Source organism: Sinohyriopsis cumingii, chromosome 12 (genome assembly GCF_028554795.1).
Source record: "Sinohyriopsis cumingii isolate HCF-2022 chromosome 12, ASM2855479v2, whole genome shotgun sequence".
Taxonomy (NCBI): domain Eukaryota; kingdom Metazoa; phylum Mollusca; class Bivalvia; order Unionida; family Unionidae; genus Sinohyriopsis; species Sinohyriopsis cumingii.
Genome location: NC_142972.1, coordinates 36,240,392 through 36,252,617, shown reverse-complemented (window position 1 = coordinate 36,252,617; position 12,226 = coordinate 36,240,392). Strand labels below are relative to the sequence as shown.

The 12,226-nt window shown below is 34.9% G+C and overlaps 1 protein-coding gene across 2 annotated transcripts in view; it reads right to left on the bottom strand.

Moving 5' to 3' along the window:
• The window catches only part of LOC149786260 (toll-like receptor Tollo), a 270,288-nt gene that overhangs the window by 236,750 nt on the left and 21,312 nt on the right, over positions 1-12,226 (bottom strand). The window lies entirely within an intron of this gene.

Below are 12,226 nucleotides of genomic sequence, written 5' to 3'. Positions count from 1 at the left end.
TATTAAACACGTACATTCGTCATTTTAGTATTTTTCTCTTGTATGTGACAGTTGAATATCATCATTATTCACATGATCATTGATCTAATATAATCATTATGACTTATTTTATATTTTATAGGAAGATAAAATGATTAAAAATGTTATGCTTAATTAAGTGAATTCACGAAAATTTTAAAATAAAACAAAATAACCAATGTATTTTATAAAAGGTTTATGTAACGTAGATTGGTAACGTGTGTGTTGTAGTGTAAACCACGGAAATATTTTAAAGTTTAACGCCTGGTTTTTGTTTTTTTATAGACAAAACTGCATTGCATACAAGGAGTTTTCTTCTTACAAGATTCCGTCTACTTGGCTTAGGTCAGATATAAATTTTCAACATCTGCAACGGCTTGTTTGCTTGGTGTTAATTCGTTAGGTGCTGTCAACAGTCTGAGTTTTTACTTAGTCGCTCAATTTTCTTATTTTTTGTCTGTGTCTTACGTCTCAGGTTGGAAACATCAGATTTCAGAATACCTATATTTTTGTGGGAACGCACAAGAGCCCTACGCCTGATCATCTGCAAACATTTCCCTTTGTTACTTTTAGTAATAAATGGTATTCTTGCTATCAGGTTATAATTCGGCTCTTCATTTCTTGGTACAATATCACTGTCATATTCAACGGTCAGTTCACTTATGCTTTGTTGCTTTCTTTTCTTTCTTTTTCCTCAGTCGTGAAAGTCTGTTTCTTAATTTATTTTTTCATGTTTCTCTCCTCCCTTTTCTTCTTATTTACTTGTGACGATGGCACATAATACTGCCTTTGCCTAGCTCTCTCTCTCTCTCTCTCTCTCTCTGTCTCTCTCTCTCTCTCTCTGTCTCTCTCTCTCTCTCTCTCTCTCTCTCTCTCTCTCTCTCTTTGGAGGAACTCCGAACCTTAACCTTCTGGCGTTCCCTGTATGTCTTTTGTATTTCCTTTCTTGTTTTTGGCCATTCTAAATAAAACAAGTGTCATGTATATTTGATTTAATTTATATTTGATTTAATTAAATTGTCTGAAAGTTTTTTTTTTTTTTTTTTTTTTAAAAAAATGTATTACATGTTAAAGTAATGTAATTTTGTTTACTGGAACTTGGCATTTTCCAGAAATTAGTTAGACCTAAATGTTTTGTCGTAAACACCTAAATCTGACCTAGTTCCCGATCTTGATTCAGCAACCAGTGAGTCAAATAAACAACTTTCCATATTTATCTTATTCTTAGAGTAAATGATTGGTTTCTGTCAAGGTCATACTGAGAATACGTGACTTTAGATGTAAATACCTCTATTTCGAAATTCTGGTTTTATCTTAATTGCGCAGTAGTCATGTTTAATACCGATGTTTATAGAGAATTTAGTCAGTTTGGTCTTGGAAACACTTGTGTCAAGATGTTCGTTTTGTTGTGACCAGTTTGGAGTTACATTTTAATTTTTATTTAAATTATTTGGATTCTAAAAGATTAATTCGTTTTCCTGGAAATATTTAGTACTCATACAGAATTCTTGGACAAAGACATTTCTTTAAATATTATTGTCTGTGGACTAACAAAGAACTGTTGACTCAACAGCACTATACTAACTATAGTATACGTCATTGTCTTCAAGTTTAAATTTTCATCGGGACTCGAACTCATATTTCTTTTGAACATTATATTATTACCACATCTAATTTTTAATTCTTGTGTTATTCTAGGATTATTTTTGGATTTGATTCTTAAAACCCTGAGTTCCATTTTTTTATCTTTCATTTTTACCTTGTTTTTTTTTCCAGGGAAATAAATTATTTGTTAAATTTTACAACTCTTGTTGTCTTCACTATTTTCGAGTTACTGTTTAAAGGAGCCTAAACACGCAACATAAGACAAGAACAAGTCAGTGCAAACCTAGAGTTCCCCCGGTTTTGTCGGTAGGGGACTAATAACGTAAGTATCGATAATACGTTACGAAATTATCATGTGAAATATTGAGTATAGCTGAAATTAATTTTTTGTAAAAATAAATGTTTACACTCATGGTTTGTTTCTAATTTACAATTGCATTGTATTTTTTTTTCCTGGTTCGTTTATAATTTACCTAAGCACTAAAGATTTTTTTCTTTTTTATGTTAGTCATTCAACCATTAGTTACCGAATATACTCGTCATTCATAGTCACTTTTAAAACTTTTTAGAAATGTATCCAATATGAATGGTGACTTTAATAATAATTATATAGTAGAGCTAAACGGAAGATCTAAATTGTACTCATATTTTACATTGATAATCATTTTTGTTCTGGATTAAGTCTTAATACATACGTTACGCTCTGTAACATATTTATCAGTACTTTATACACAGTGATTATATCGCTTATAAACAAAAAGGGCATTATATTATAATGTATGATATCTACACTTTCTTTTTCACTGATTCCTGTCCAATAAAAAGTTGTCAATCAAAAGTTTTCATTGGAATCGCTTACCTATAGGTGGGCTTTAGTACATAGAGTATAACACAGTTTTACTGGCTTGTCCTTTTTGTACCTGATGTTTGTTTTTTGGTGTGTTTTTCGTTTGGGGGGGTGTTTGTTTTTTATACTGTGAATTGAAAGATAGCGGCATGACACCTTTCAGCATGCAAATTTGGTCGGCTATCATCACGTGTTCGTTGTTTAGTATATCTGTATCACGTATGTATCGGTAAGCATTATTAAGCATTATTTATGTTAAAATTTGTCCAAATATTACTTGATAGATTTATCAGGATTTTGATTTCAGACTTATCTGAAACATGAGTACATTTTCGTTTTGATTTCATATTATTTGGACCAAGTAACGTAAGTTTCCCATATTTTATAGCCAATGAACATCACAACATATGGTACGTAGCAAATGATATGCATCAACAATAACGATTTATTCGGTTCTTTTTTATATATAATCTTTTTTATATATAATTAAACGTATAAGTGAACGTTGAGCGCATTTTATACTCCCAAAACCCTCGTTTTACACAACAAATTGCCGTACATGAAAAGGGTTACGTATGTATCATGACCCTAGTGACCTACATTCTGAAGTCTCGTGAATGAATGTTCAGGGTATAATTATTCAAAATTTGCTTTTAGATTTCTCAAAGAGTATACATGATTGATTCAGAGTTCTTTTACTTCAATCTTCAGTTTTAATTTCCATCTTTATCTGACAGAATTGGCTCGTAATTAGACTAGCGACAGCAACATAGGTATTGATGTACACCATTTAGTCTGCGATATTTTCAGATCTAGGTTTTATTTATTGTTTACATTGATTTTTTCTTGGAATGATAGACGTATATTAATATAGCAAAATTAAGCAAGTTAATTTACGTTTTGAAAGAACTGGGAACCAGGTTGATTTCCCCGTCTGTTCTCAATTGCTTTGAAATAGCTGTAATTAAACTCATCCCGTATGTTTAATTCACAGAATTTGTATTTCACATGGCGCTAATCAATAACGTATGCCTTTCAAATGTCAGCTGGCAATTTCACATTTCTATTGGATAACGTCAATATGCAACATTTTTTGCATTAATGGAAGTTTGTTATTTAGATTCAATCAGTGGTGATCTTCTTAAATTGCAGATAAATATGTAACGGAAAGAATGGGCTAACGCCTGTCGTTGTTAAAAGAGAACAGCGCAACTTTTCCATATAATCTGAGAGCGCAGACTATGGCTCTTTCTCCTGGAGAGATTCTGGCGCCACCATGAGATCACACCACGAATGAAATTTGGTCTGCATACTTTTAATAAAGATAATACAGACACCGCTAATCTTCATTATACTGCCATGTAGAATTGCCTTTATTATTGTTTACACACAAATGATGTCAGATTATGATTCCTATAGTTTTTACAGACAAATATGAAAGCGGACGATTGGCAGATAATGACTTCTTACATAATGATTTTTAAACAAAAGGATGATAAGCGCGCAAGAGTTACCTGTCTTATCTGCATGAAGGTGACAGGAATTACATACTTTGCCTGCATACAAGACATGCCTTCCTTGCCTGCGAACGGTAGGTATCTTCCCTGTCTCCATTCTATGTCAGCAATACAAAATATTAATTTGCCTGACCCCACATTTGACAATATATTAGAGCGCTTATTTATGCAACACTGAAATCTATGGAATAGTAGTAATTGCATGGTCTAGAAATCTCATAAGGGAGGTCACTCCGTCTTGACTTTCGGGAAGAGCGATAGCTATAAGGACTAACTTAATTTTTTAAGTGAACATAATAAAAATATGACAAAGTTGAAAAGGTAAACGATCTATGAACCAGTTTAAAAAAAAGCATTCACTCTTAGCTACCAAGTGCATTAAAATAGTAATTCCAATGTTACTTAGCTACTTCGAAACTACATGATTCAGCTGGGCCTGCACACGGTGCTAGACAAAGCATTTGTTAAAAATATTCGCTCGCATAAATGCCACATTCTCATATACAGGCATAATTTGTAATGCTGAAGTGAGGAAATGATACGGCATGAACAATGGGTCTGAACGTTGTCTAGGGCAAGTTTGTGCGATCACGTCAGATGAAACAGAATTCAGTAGAATTATATCTTATTATGCCCACCATAGTTGATGATTCTGATCTTGCCAGTCCTTCATTTCACATCACCGTAAAAGCATGATAAGCAGCAAGCATATGTAGCCATGTCTTGCCTCTGGCGAACATTCTTTGAACCAGTCAGTTGAAAGTATATTATGATCACATCGAGTGAAAAGGCTATCGGCAACGAGTTACACCTGCAATAGTGACGGCTTCAGATACAGTCTAGATTAATACATAGTGGACAACCATACCATATTGTTTCTGACATTCAAGTTTAATTTACAGGAGACATCATGAACCTACCTGATTATTATTCTCAGCAAGTATTTTCAGGCTCTGAAAGTCACAGTTATAACATCTTAGATTTGTTTTTAGACACGATTTGTCACAGTAGATTGCTGTATCAGCTTGGTTTTTATCAGAAGTAAGACAATAAAATTTCACAACAGAGACTTGGCAGTCGCTATCGATATCTTATGATTCTCTGGTAATCACGGGGGCTTTGTTGAGTTAAGCGATTCCACTAAAGCGACGTTATCAAATAGACAGCAGCTAGTCGTGATATGAATTTGTCAAGACAGAAACAACGGCAACAAATTCAATTCAGGCATCATGTCTTTTTCTTACCATAGATTAGTAGCCATCATCCGGATCAGTGTCAATGCATTTGTTTTGAAACCTGATGTTGGCCATATTTATTGCTTAAATTGTTTTATACTTGCTAACACATATTGGGATTAGTTCCGCCACGATGTCATATGGTATTCGGAATTGTTTTAGACAAATATATTGCAAAGCCACGGAAGCAAGACCTAATTTGATTTATAATTTTGTATACGTTATGCAAGCGTACTTGCATATAGCTTATTGTTTTGAAGAGCTAAATAAAATGAAGTGTAATATATCGTTCACAAAACAGATCAAGGCTCCTGCGTGGCAAGCTCTGAGTACATAAATTTTGCCAAAGATTGTATTTCTCCTAAGAACTCTCTTAAGAAGATGCTGTTAATTCTATTTCTTCTAGCTTTCTTGTAACATCGTTATTAGCCTCTGGCGAATTTGCAAAGTAAATAGTGTATGTTAGCAAGGGGAAATCATGGTTTTCTGAATTAGCTTCTGCATATTTCCTAGCTGTAACGAGCGCATTCATATGGACATCCAGTCACATCAAATATCTTTTCATCAGATACTATGCTTCAGTTTTTTTATTCGTTCAGGAATTTCTGAATCACATTTACGTTGCAGTTTTTCTGTTTCATGCTGCAACAATTCTGCTCCAGATCTGTAGTGCGGTATATTACATATCTGTATTTACAATGCATTTTTATTACTACGGCTAAAAATGAAACGTCATTGTCAGCAGCAAAGTTTCTTCTGTTTTTTCATTGTTGCTGAAGTTCGTTCTAGAAACGTGTTCTCGAAAACAAACTTGGGCCTGACAAAATCAACAGCAGCCTAAAGGTCATTGGCAGAATATACCAATTGGTATTGGTAATAAATCATAAGCCTCAATTGCTTTGTTTTCTTTTGCGAAATACATAACCGCTCAGAATCTACTTTGTCCCCGATACTATTGAAAATATATTTTACATTTCTCTCAAGATAGCTCTTTTGCGGCTAAATGCGATTTGCTACCTCATTATCAGCATAATTTAAGGCAATGTTGAAAACGCCATTTCTGAAAGAGGTAAAGTCTTCCAGAGTTGAGTGCCAAGCCTATTCAAGATCAGAAACAAGAATATAGGTCTTGTAAATGGCATAGTCGCATCGTTCCTTATCAGATAATTCACCAAATGCAGTATTTATTTCAAAATCATCATAATCAAACTCATGTTCTCTGCAGATTCTTCTGCCAACGCTTTCCCACAGACTTAGTCGTCCTAGCATTGATTCCTTTCTTGGTTTTGTTCCGTTTTCTGGGCCTGATTGCTCGTCCTATTATAGATTCTAGTGCTTTTGTATTGATCTCACTTATTATGGTTCTTAACTTCACCTATTTTCTTGTAGATGTTTTAATCTCATGCCATCAATAGAAACGATGTTCTTTATAAAAGCGTCTACTCTAATCGCAGCAGAGTTCACGCGGAATAGTTCTACACATTTGTTTGATATTCTCTATGCTGTCATAATATGTTTTGGCAAGTACACTGTCAAAGTTTGTTTCATGAGTCGCCATCTCAAGGTCGAGTGCAAGATTTGATATTATATATATTATGTTGTTACAAAATGTCATCGAGCGTGAAGATTTGAAAGTAACAGGGACCATTGTTCGAGTTGCAGAAACGTCTTGTATTTCACGCACCTGCATTCGTGATGTCAAAACTATATATTTTAAGGCCTATAATGTATGTGTTATAAAAGTGACATGGGTCAGATATCTCGACGCCTCCAGTCGCCAATTATACATAAATGTCACTGTCAACTATCTTACCCTAATAGCAAAATGCCAGATGCACACCGCTGATGGACAATCTTTTTCTGTTATTGAATATGGAAAGTAGCCAGCAGATGCTAGAATATTCGGACGAAGCCTGTTCATGAAAGCCACATTTGTTCATACCATTACGTGACAGCGGAGGAATATGTCAAGTAGTATTTTTACGTACTTGAAATCAACATGCTGCAGGTACACTTACATTGGTTTATTAAGAAATCAATTTGTTCTGAGTGCAGCAAGAAAAAATCAAGGTTTGTCAAGGGATGGTCCATGGTCTCGAGCAGCTTTTAGTCTTCCAAGATGTTTAAAGTCAGTACCCTTGAACTTCATGCGCTTATTGGAAAACTTCCTAAGCAAACGGCAGTTGGATTCTGCCTGGCCTCATGTACACTGCCACATGGAATCCTTGTTTCGAAAAACAATTTGATGCAAATGATCGGCCGCATCCTGATCAAGAACCATTTAACCAAGTAGATGTCACTGCAATGCAGCATGACCTTTGCTATACGGATCGTCAAAAAGAAAGACAACGCGATAACATTTTGATTTAAAAAGGATAAAATTAAGCCAACGGGAATGAAAGCAGACAAAACGTTTGTCAGATGCGCTATCAGATTTAAATATATGCTTGGGGTAGGAACAATAAAACCCAGAAATCCAAAGGCAGACAGACTAAAGGTCTGCAAATCAAAAGCCAGAAAATTAAAATGTCTACCAAACGAAAGTATAAGAAGCATAAAAGCCAGCAAGAAGATGTTTTCCTGTGCACAGAATTGTTGATAATGGTGTTGATGATATTTGGTTTAATACACATGACTGAATATTCTAGAAAACAAAATGGCGTCAAACACTTCCTAAATCTTATTGACATCTTTAGCTTGTACGCGTGGAGTTTAGCACTAAACATTAAACAGAAGCTGCTACTTGAGACTCATTCTCATCTTTGTCACCCAGACGATCAAAAGTCTGAGTAGATCAAGGCGATAATGTTCAAACAATATGTTTCAGACTTAGCTTGATGAAAACAGAATCCATAAGTATTGTGCGTTTAATGAGGGAACGACAGTATTAATGAGGCCATGGCAATATTTAATAGAACTTTGAATAATGTTATGTGGAAGCATTTCACAAAAAATAAAACAAAAATATTTGACTGAGCTGACATCACTTGTATATATAATAATATGAAGGAAGGAGAATTTGAATGAGGCCAGCTGAAGCTAGCGATATAGAAAATTAAGTCGACGTGACAAATTAAATTTTAAACGAAAGTATAATGTAGGTGACCTTGTTTGACTTAACAGAATCAGGAATGACATGCGAGAAAGGCCATTCGGCGAACTGGACCAAAGAAACTTTTGTTGTATCAGAAAACTAAGGACTATTCCTGTGAAGTACCTAATTAGAGAAGATCCTATCTTGGAATCATTTTATGAGTAAGAATTATCCGCAACGTCTACATACGTATTGTATTTATTTGACGTCGGCAGCATGGTACTGATGAATCAGGTCCGGCCCTAGGACAAGGCGAACGAGGCAACCGGTTTGGACTCCGCACCTTTAGGAAATCAACTCCGCAATGCATTCTCTTTTTGGTTGGCACCTCTGGTCATCGCTTGCCGCATTGAGCCCCGCACATCATAGGGCCGGACCTGTGATGAATATTCTGTAATATTCTTCCAAAACGTTTTTGCTGGATACAGGTTTGCACATAGCAGCCTTGTCTTGCATACCTAGCAGAAGTAATTTTGGGAAGATGCGATAGAACTTAATAAATTTCTGTCGTCCTGGCACATTTAGCGTGGCGAATTTATGAACACTTTTGTCAAATCATGCCAATTGTTCATATGATAAGTTCAATCGCGACCACATATTTATCTTGTAATATCTGCTGGTATATCTCCGCGGTCTTACATTATGATGAAGATATGCATTGACAACGTGACTGTATTTACCGTTGTCACGAATAATCGAAGCTTTGTTTTTCATCGGATTCGTACATTTTTATTATGAGGTTTTATATTATGTCATATACTTTTTTATATTACTGACTTCTGCATGGAGAATCCAAGTGTGTTCTGTTGTCCACATTGATTTCAAATTGCATTGTTCACCGGTTACGATGTTTGTTTATCGTTCTGGCCGCGCTTTCGGTTTGTTTCACAACTTCACTGCTATGTCTACCTTGATTCGGCCTCGGCGTTTCAGATTCTTGTTGTCGAACTTCTTGCAGTTGATTTGACCAATGATAATGCCATTTGGTATCAGACCACACATACATTCAGAAATAAGTCTGCGCTCATTTAGAACATTTTGACACCTACCCATTCTGGTAACTGCGATAAGGATATAGTTATTGTTAGGATTATTGGTAAGAATTGTATTTTATTGTGTTGCTAAATATAGAATGATTACAGGGGAGGTAACTTTTGTCAAAAAAGAAAGATTGGCCACTAAGAAATCTGGTACGCATAAGGTTTTGTTCAGGAGCTTGCTATACTGTCATAGAGTGCATTATTAACTTAAGATTTGTTGACTGACCCAATTCACGCATTATCATACCATATATACTCGCGTGTAAGTTAGACCGAACTGCTAACTGCATAACCATATCTCTGCCGTCGTATAATGTGCTGGCAGATTTGGGTCGATGAAGTTTGCTCGGAGTAACGAACAGAACATAGGTACTGATTATTTATTTTTTTGCCGGCGCAAAATACAACTACAAATCACTGTTTGTTGTTTGTAGTTGAATCCAACTTAATAAATGAGTATAAACGTAAGGTGTCAAAAATGGGTTATTTACAGGTACTTACTGATGTTGGATGAAATAAAATATGCAATGATATAAAAAAAGAAGAAAACAATAGTTACATATTCCGATGGATATTATCAAGTCTACAAATTAAAGAGAACTCTGGCATATTTTCATGAAATGAGTGTGTGTCTACATGTATGTATGTATGTATGTATGTATGTATGTATGTATGTATGTATGCATGTATGTGCGTAGGAAAGCCTAAGTGTAGAGGTATGCGTAATCGGTATAATAGTGTTGTACGAGTGATAACATCGTGTTTTTGTAACATAAACTATGTCAAGTGTGCAGTTTAGTGCAAAAATGGCTTGACTGTTTTACATGTATTTACAACAAGGGTAAATGCGCATTTGAAAATTATGGAATTCTGTCTGATGTAAATTGTGGAAAAAAACTTATAGTAATTGACTTGCAGTTCTACAGGAAATTTAAATAATTGTAATTTTTCGTAATCAACATGACTTTATCAGTCCAATAATATCACAATAGATTTTAGGATATTATAGTGTTACAGTATTTCTGATTCAATTATTTTAAATGTGTTCAACATATTGAATGCTTCATTCTATCTAAAACAATAATGTGTTCCATGTATACGAGTGATTTCTCGGTCGAGTGATATATATATATATATATATATATATATATATATATATATATATATATATATATATATATATATATATATATATATATATATATATTCGCTAGCTAAGATTCCGATAATATAATCCTATCTACACTTTGGCGTATCGAACAGGTCTGTGCTTTAAGTCTGTGACTTTAATCGCATCCAAATGAACACTGTTCCTACATGATCGAGACAAAGTATCACTCACCTTGAATGGATTCATGAATAAGCAATCTTCCACTGCCGATCCGTTTTTGGGGCAAATACTTTTCACTCACATACACCTGTAACAGCTTACATCTGGTAAGTAGTCATACTATCCATTTTAAGTCAATTGCCTCCATCATTTCCGGTCGATTTGCAATGCACCGTTCTTACACGCTATTGATTAGTTAGGATTACATACTAAGGGAGGCAACTCATGAAATCCGACAGATGTCGCCAGGACTAAGCAGTAAAATATCTGTTCGATCCGTCAAGGTGTAGGTAGGTTTACCTTATCGGAACCTTGGCGAGCAAAGATGGACTGCATGCAACTATGTATTAACGTAGTCAATAAACTCTTCACATCCCTGCACACTTTGTCAGCTACAAAATGTTGTTCTTCACCTTTTGCGGCCATTTACAATCCTCTTTGCAAACTGGTATGTTGCTTCCTTTCTTATTTCTTGGGCTTCTTTATTCAATCATATCCATTACATTAATATACAACACACTCGAACTTTAAACACAAAAGATGGTTTAAATGAAGAGAGCATAGCACTACAAACACAACACGGTTAGTTTCTTGATCTCTGAAGGCGCAGCCATTAACTTACCGCCAAGTATATTGAAACGAATAGATTTAGAGAGAGAGACAGAGATAGCATGGTATCGATACTCTCATAAGAGATACTATTCTAATTACAAGTCGTTAAGAAATACATTAATCTACAGACACAAATCTTGTTCTTCAGCTAAAGGTTCTTAAAACATATGTATAACAGCGTTAAGTAACCAAACCCCGAAATTATTTGGTGGACAGATTTGAATTGACCAGTTTCTGCAAGGCATCCGGTCTTTCGCTACCGCACAGCAAGTCTTCTTCTTAGCCCCTTTACTTGAAGGCTTCGAAACAATGTCTTCATGGCTTTAGTATATTTTGGGCTTTCAACGATGAAGTCAAACGTAGTTTCAACCAGAGCACCACTTGTGTGTTCTGTGGAATTTAATATATACTCATAAACATGTAGTTAATTAAGTTGCTTATCGACTAATCTTATTAACAACGGAAAACGGAAAGGTTCCTGTCTCATACAAAAATTATATTAATCGGTATGATGACTTTATTCAACTATGTCTGAAGAGATTACTTTAAACTTTTCACTGAAGTAAAATTTACAGCTTCGATTCCAGTATTAATCATTAGACCACTCATAGTGGAGGAAAAAATACTTAATATAATTAAGTCCTTGGTTTAGGACAATTCAAATAATTGTATATTATAAGAGAGATAGATTAATTCACGTAATTATATATTATGATTAAATCCGTGGTATATTTTTTTAACGTAGCCTTTAACAGTTTTTCAGTCATATCAATATGATGTCTGCAGTGTGACAGTTTGTAGTGATGTCTAGCACTGGGACATCATGCCGCAAACATGTAGTCACATTATACTGACACCAGGCCGACCAGTGCTAACACTAACCTCCTAATACTGAGTGCCAAGCGAGGCAGCTGCTAGTACCATTTTT